The 8,191-nt window shown below is 40.2% G+C and overlaps 1 long non-coding RNA gene across 1 annotated transcript; it reads right to left on the minus strand.

Moving 5' to 3' along the window:
• Positions 1-338: 338 nt before the first annotated feature.
• LOC123367605 lies at positions 339-7,919 on the minus strand. Its single transcript, XR_006578552.1, has 4 exons — positions 5,309-7,919; positions 4,811-4,961; positions 4,287-4,417; positions 339-1,126 (listed from the first exon to the last, which is right to left on the minus strand). It is a non-coding gene; the product is annotated as an uncharacterized LOC123367605 (long non-coding RNA).
• Positions 7,920-8,191: the final 272 nt, after the last annotated feature.

Raw genomic sequence — 8,191 nt, forward strand, 5'->3', positions numbered from 1 at the left:
AGGCTTTAACATAATTGGCTATATGTCTAAATATTCCTTTCATACAAAAGCACCCGAAGCAGACAGTATATGAGTAGCATTTCAGAGATAAGATAAATATTCAGTTTCTCAGTCAGCTGCATTTCTGGCATAAGAAATCTCCTTAAGGTCTGAGCAATTTGCCCTGCTTATTTAGCACAGACCTGTGGACTATAGAACTAAATTTATTGGGGAGGCACTAGAAACAACTAGTTATGCTTCTTCAATGTCTTCAGTATAATTATGGCTCCTTCCGTTCTCTTCAGTTTTCTGCATTTCATTTGCCCCCTCTCCCCACTGCAGTTATCTCCTTTTGCCAAACCCCAAAACAGATCAAGTTTGGAGGAGGAGCCGTGCCAAATTTTCAGTAGGTGCGAGCAAAGAGCACAACATTTTGCAGAAAGTGCCTCCTTCTTCCTCAACAGACTCAGACTTGAGTGATTTTCCTCTTCGTGCACCCTAATCACTCCCTTTCAAGTTGATTTCCCTTTGAGAAACTTCACCAAAGGAACAAGAAACCAGCTGTTCTGTGTACAGTGAATGTGTTCCAGAGGCATCCTGATCAGACGTTCAAGGCACGCTGAGGTGTGTTTGATACAGAAGCCCTATGTGCACTTTGGACAGATCAATCAGGTGGTCCTAGTACACAGACAGAGTTGCCAGGCCTTGAGTTTTAGTTTTCTTAAAGATAAAGGAGGCTGGTAGGGTTATTACTGAATAAGGAACTAATACAGTAGTGGATAAGGATTGATAACACAATGAAATAAGGGGCCCTTCTGAGGTGATGTGGTAAGAGGAGGAACTTCATTTGAATCCAAAGATTCACTGACATAGCAATTGACTAAAGAGTCCAGAGTTCTGAATACACATTAATTGGGTTATTGGATATTGGGGTTTGTGTACAGCTCTATCACTTCTGTTTTTACACTGTCCTTTTTTCCCTCTCAATCTTTTTCTTGTTTCTGGGTCAGATGTAAAGACAACTTCGCGCCAAAACTACTTCTCTTCAGCCCCCATCTAGGGCTGCTGATTTGTTTGTCCAGAAGCAGCATATCTTGTTATTGACTGATGACAAACATTGCTTGCCGCAGGTGTAAATCAACTTGGCCTGAGGAGGAGGGAAATGGCAAAATTCAGGACATTTGTAGGGACAGTAGGCACAATATTGGCCAAGTATCCTTTGATTACAAAAAATCGGACAGAAAAATATCATAAGCCAAGAAAACTGTACTCAATTACCCAGTTAACAAAAGTATAGTGAACATCTTGACTGGAGAAAGCACACAGAAAATTAGATACTCTGCAGTTTTATAGAATCTCAGAATCTCTTCAGCTATGGAAGCAAAAAGGCAGCAAAACTTCCCTGTAATGCTGCATATAATTGAGTCTCTAGAAGAAAGACCGGGAAGCAGGAGGAGGTGGGAGGTCAGGAAGTGGACCCTCTTGGTCCAAAGCTACACGGAAAAACACAGGGAGGTTTGGCGGGGAAATTGAGGCACATCCCATCTAATGCTTAACATCTGGGAGCTCTGGTTACATCCAGTATGCTGCGGCTTCTGAAAAGCTCCCATTTCAGTGGGCTGCATGAAATATATGTACTTCATTGAGTGTAATGGCTGCTTTGGAATGGCAATTTATTTTTAGCAACACTTCAAAATTATTTTGTTTTCCTTAGCGTATTTATGAACAGAGCAACATGGAGATGCAGCTGCTGGAGCCCTTTGTTCTGCTTAAGTACAAGACACCAAGAAAGACAGACTATATATAACCATACAACTGTGTTGCATTAAAGGTACTGAGGATCCAATGTTAGTAAAGACGTTGTTGGATACTTGGCATTTTTAAACATCAGGCCCTTTATAACTCCCCAAAGTAGCTTATTCTAAGGCTACTGTCAAAATAAGAAGGCAGGCTGGAGGAGATTAGACTGCTGGAATTTAACATTTTGTTTTTATTCTTATTCTAAAAGAAATTTTAAAGGAATCAGTGCCTGCAAAATATGCATGTGCACACAAACAGGTCACTGCATGTAAAAGCATATTTGCACCTGCAAACTGCGTTACAGCACAGACAGGTGGGTGCTTGTGCATGCCATTATCAGTTATCTGCACGCAGTTCCTCCCTTTGCATGAGCATTGGTGTCTTATAGGTGCAGTCACCTATTTGTTTGAGCACACACTTCTTTTGGGGGCACAGCTTATGTACTAAACCTCAAATTCCCAGCAGTGGTCTGGTGGGCTGATATTTACTTTGCTTTTAGAGGTTAAAACAATAGAAAAACTGGATACAATAAATTAGACTTTTCTTACTAGGTCAGCAGTATTCTTTTTTTAAAGGGGGTAGTGGGTTGAATGTTTGGAGAGACACAGTGGTATATGCCTAATCTGTTATCTACTCCAGCAGACTGCTGACACATCACTTAGCTTCTGGGTACAAACATTTTCTTTCCTTTTTCCTCTAGGCAATATCGGGTTGATGATATTAAGTTTCAAAACTATTTGCTGTCATGAGAGGTCTTGCTCCCATTGTTCCTTTGGCAGATTAAAAGTGACAGAAAGAAAACAGTTTTCTGGCACTGTACTCCAAAGACTTCTCTCCAAAATAATCTGGACTCTTTACCATAGTTATATTTGCATGTGAAAGATTTACAAACAACAGTACTTAAAGGCATAAGTGACTATGAACCAAATTCTGCCCTCAGTGAAACTGATGTAAGCTAGGACAAATTCCATTTTCTTAAAAGAGGTTACTCCTTATTTACACCAATGTTTTGGAAAGCAGAATTTGGTGCATTGTCTATGAAGCCTTGCTGTACTAGTAACATTTTCTGGGAAAGAGGTGTTATTACATAGAACAGATTCAGACATTCCAAGGCCAGAAAGAACAATTATGATAATCTATTCTGGCCTCCTTTATAATAAAGGCAATAGACTCTCACCCAGTAATTTCTGCATCAAACCCATCACTTCTATTTGACTTAAGCGATAGCATCTCTTTCAAAAAGACATCTGGTTTTCATTTAAACACTTCAAGTGACAGAGAATCCACCACATCACTAGGTAATTATGAATGTATTGGTCTAATTCTCTTTAACCTTGCTCCAGTACACAGAAATGAAATAATGGAGCACATGGCAAACACAAAAGCAGGTTCAAATGTCCAGTAAATTAATAATGCAAATCTGGTGTCAACTCATGTAATCCTCTCCTGAAGATCACCTTGTGTGACTCATAGAGTTGGACAAAAGCAAGGACTACAGATTTTGGCCCAAGAGTATTCAAGTTGGACCTTTTTAGTAAAGATGTATCTGAGCAACAAAGTTCTGATTCAAGTCTCTGGATATTTAGGAAGTACTTGGATCCAGCATTTTGCTGTGACCAATTACAGACAGGGGCCTACCAGGAAGTTTGTATTAAAATCTAGATAAATAGTGAAGAGAAAGGTAGTTTCACTGAAAATATTATGCTGCTTAAGAAATGATTTCTTTCTGAAGACAGTAACTGCTCAGAAAAAAGTCTCCATTTAAATCCCCCACCAGACCGAAGTTTGTGGCCAAACCGTGATTAACTGTGATCTTGTCATAACTTAATTTCTAAGGAAATTCCAGAAGACTAGAAAAGTTCTAACGTGGTGCCTATATTCAAAAAGGGCAAGTGGGATGACCCAAGTGCCTATAGGGTTGTTAGCCTGACATCAACCCTGGGCAAAAGCAAAACAAAGGAAAAACTAATATGGGATTCAACTGTTAAAGCGTTAAAGGATAGGAATAACAATGCCAATCAACATGGTTTTATGGAACATAGGTCCTGTCCAACAAACCTGATTTCCTTCTTTGCTGAGATTACATGTTTGATGATGAAGATAACTATGCAGATGTGAAAGACTTTTGAAAAGCATTTGATTTTATACCACACAATATTCTGATTAAAAAATTAGCATTATACAATATCAATAAAGCACATTTTAAATGGAATGAGGAATAGATCTGAAAAAATAGTTGTCGTTGGGGAGTCATCATTGAATGGGTGTGTTGGTTTCCAAAGGAATCAGTTCTAGGTCTCATGCTATTCAACATTTTCATCAATGGTCTGGAAGTTAATAAAAAATCACTGCAGATAAAATTTGCAGAAGTCACAAAGATTAGTGGAGTGGTAAATTATGATGATAGAGCAGTCATGCAGAGTAAACTGGGCCCATGCAAACAAAATGTGTTTTAATACAGCCAAATGAAAAGTTATACGCCTTGGAACAAGGAATCCAGGCCTTACCTATAGAATGGGGAACTATATCCTGTAAAGCAGTAACTCTGAGAAGGACTTAGGAGCCGTAGTAGACAAGCAACTGAACACAAGGTCCCAGTGTGATATTGTGGCAAAAAGAACTAATGCAGTCCTTGGATCTATGAACAGGGGAGCAAGAATAGGGAGGTGAAGACGTATACTGGAATAGAGCATACACTTATTGTGTTCACTTTTTAAAAAGATGTTGAAAAATTGGATAGGGTGCAGAAAAGAGCCACACAAATGATTTGGGAGCAGGAGAAAATGCCTGACAGAGAGCAATAGAGCACTGAATCTGTTCAGTTTAACACAAAGAAGATTGAGAGGTTTGTTGATAACAATGCAGAAGCACTTTCACAGGGGAGAAAATACTGTGTACTAAAGGGCCTCTTTAATCTAGCGGAGAAAGGCAGAGCAAGAACCAGTGGCTAGAAGCTGAAGCCAGAAATACTTAAATTAGAAATAAGACACAAATTTAACAGTAAGGGTGATTAAGAATTGGAACAAGTTACCAAGAGAAATGGTAGATTCCCCCATCTCGGTGTCTTCAAATCAAGACGGGATGCCTTTCAGGTTTCTAGTCATTGGGTCCCTGAGCTGGAACCTGGAGTAGTAGATGGGCCTGGGTTCCCCTATTCAGCCACTAGCAAGGTGGCACAGGACCTGGGGTTGGAACAGAAGACTGCCTGAGACTGCATAAGGACACCTTATGCAGTAGGACTTTGTTACCCTGGATTGGAGAGGTGATGGGGACTATATAGTGACCTGGCCAGAGGGCTGAGACATGAAGAAGGCGTATCCTGAGCCATGGAGGGAGAAAGGGACCACACAGTGCAAGCAATTTACAGAAAGGGTGGCCAGATGGGGTGAGAGCTAAGTCCCAGGCTTAGTCACAAGGAAGCACACCTCCAGTGAATGGAACCCTTTTCCAGTGTCCACATGCCAGCACAACATGTGAATGAATTATTCAATAAAATGTTATACAATGGGATGGTATATGGGGTGTCAACCTGTGAGTTTCAGACAGATCCAGGGTGTATGTGACTGCCATTCCTTTCTTTAGAAGAGTCTGCTGAAACAGAGTGTCATTCTATGAGAAACACAGAGAAGTAAAATTCACAGATGTGTTCACACTTAAAGGTAAGAAACTGATTCCGCAAAATCTTTGCATCACCTTTGATAGTTGTATTCTGTCTACCTGAGGCTCAGCTGAAATTACTGCTATTATTTTTTAACTTCAAGTCTAACAATATCCTTCACCTATGAGAGAAATGCTGTTGTGTTTACATTTTTGGTGGTGATTTAAAGATCCTCTTGAAATAAGAAACCTCACAATTTGCACAAGACCCTCCATAGATGAGGCAGGTGCTGTGCAAACTTTCCCAGCATACAGCTCCACCATAGCACCTACATCCTGACCTACACACCTCTTCTTTTATTCCATTCCTGAGGAGACTGCCAATCATGCCAAATCGTGTGTGTCTACCAGGGACTGGGATGAGGAGAGCACCAAAGGAATGTTTCTTTTCCTGAAAGAGCTGTCTTTCGAAACAGATTTTCTGTTCCTTCTCAAGAGTTATTTTTGTAATGTTATTAGTATTGTTAGCATTTAATGCATGTTCTGAATGTATAATATGTGCAATATTTATTGGCTTCTGGTTGAGGTTATCTTGGGATTCTTTGAATTTATTACTACATTTCATATATTGCCTATAAAAGGGCATGTGCAGCTTTCAAGTGTCTAGTTTGAACAAGAAAATCCTCAAGTTATTTGCCCAGAGCAAATGATTCTTCATTCATGGAATAAACTGTACATGGAAAGGGTTGCATTCTTCCAACCAGCCACGAAAAACTCAAATTAAGTTGACAAAGATGCCATTATTATATCAAGCCCAACTATTCCGGTATGGTACGATGATAGGGATACTGGGCCATATACTGCCCCCTCCACAGTCTCGCCTCCCTCCCACTCACCCACCCCAGCTCATGGGGAACAGACTTGAAAGCCTAACTTTGGGCAGCCATTTTTTAAAATCTTGCTCAATATTTTGAAACATTGCAACATGAAATAAGCTCAGCTGACTTATAAAGGAGAAAATTGGTGTGTATTCTTATTTATGGTGTAAATTGAAGGCTTGAAAGGGTTTGGTTCTTGTTTGATTTATCTTTAAGAAAAGGTTCCTTACCTTAGAAATAACAGAAGTGGCAAGTCTGGTTTCCCCTAGTTTTGCTGAAGTATTTAAAGTGGGCAGGGTGGGTCTCTTGAATCTTTACCAAGGACAGCTTTCCTCCCACCTGTGTTTTCAGGAGTTTGAGCTTAACAACAACAGAGTTTGAAAAAACCGGTCCTACATATATATATTAAAAACTCTTTCCTCTCAGCCAGTTGAATTTCTGTTGCACAGTATGTCTGATGGCATCATCCTATCAGTTTTCCAGTCAGCCATAGAATCATTTTAAGCACTGAAGAAATAATAGAATTGAAAGCAGCTCACAGTATAGTCCAAATAAAATATCTGGATAATATTTCTGAAATGTGTTAAATGACAGTTTATATCAGTGTGACTCCAATGTATCGTTCTAATGAATTTCATGAGCCAGATTAGGCACTACGAAGGAGGAACAGGAAGCAAATTGACTCAAAACCATCATTCCACTACCCTGATCTGATTCTGAGGCAGATGGGTGTTGGAAAAGCCCCAGCAAAATAACAGAACCTTATATGTCTGCTTTAAATTATTCTAGCTGCAGCGCTGAGGTAGCACAAAGCAGGCAGAGTCAGGGCCAGATTCTCAGACCCATCTCTATAAGCCTTTCCTTTTTGTGTATTTTTCCTACTGTAGATGTTTGGTCAAATGCACAATTTGTTTCCCTTTACATTCTATTTAAGTTTAAAGAACTTTACAATGAAAGTGGGTAAAGACAGTCAATTATACAGAAGAGTGGGTTCATATATTACAGCAAAGTGACAGCTTCTCGTGAATTAGTACTGAATTGATGATTCCAAACTTAAATCAGCCATTGAGTAACAGCCTCAACCACTAGACTGTCAAAAGCGACAAAGAGTCCTGTGGCACCTTATAGACTAACAGAAGTATTGGAGCATGAGCTTTCGTGGGTTAATACCCACTTCGTCAGATACATGTAGACTGTAGTAACTTAAATACCTTCACACCGTGATAGCGAAGAATTCTTTAAAATAACTCAACCTGTCTACATACAAAAGTTGTAGTGATTCAACCAAATCAGCATGGACACTCTTACATGTGTTTGAATGCCTTATATTAATTTAGTTTAGTTTGATTCCTTACTGGATTTAGTTAAAGTGATACAAGACTCTCTTCAACCAATTGAAGAGTGTGTACACAAGGGGATTACTCTGATTTTATGTCAGTTTCTAAATGGATTCCTTTCAATTGGTAAAACTTATGTTTAGACACGGCCTAAGAGGCAATAATTTCATATCAGAGGCCAGATTTGGCCCCTGTTGTATGCTGTGGCATGTATGCTGGCATGGAGTGGATCTGGCTGCCTGCAGATTCTCCCTGATATGGGCCTATCCATGAATGGGATAGAGCCATATAGCAGCATCTGCTTTGCCCTCCCCCTCAAAGTAGGGGGCATGGCCTGGGGATGATGAGGCCAGAGCATCTCTATGACCCAGCAATCCCTAGCTGCCAGAACAGTCCCTTGGGGATGTGGGGAGCTGGGTTCACATAGAGCAACCCAGAGCAGAAGAGCCTGGATCCAACTAAAAGCAACTGCTGGAGGAGGAGGAGGAGGAATCTAGCTACTGCCACTAATAGCCACTGCTGCCTAAGAGACAAGGAGAAAAAACAAGAGTCACCTTCCAGAAGGAGAGCCACCAGCTGAACTACAATTCCTTTCCAAAA

The sequence above is a fragment of the Mauremys mutica genome, chromosome 3 (assembly GCF_020497125.1).
Source record: "Mauremys mutica isolate MM-2020 ecotype Southern chromosome 3, ASM2049712v1, whole genome shotgun sequence".
NCBI lineage: Eukaryota > Metazoa > Chordata > Testudines > Geoemydidae > Mauremys > Mauremys mutica.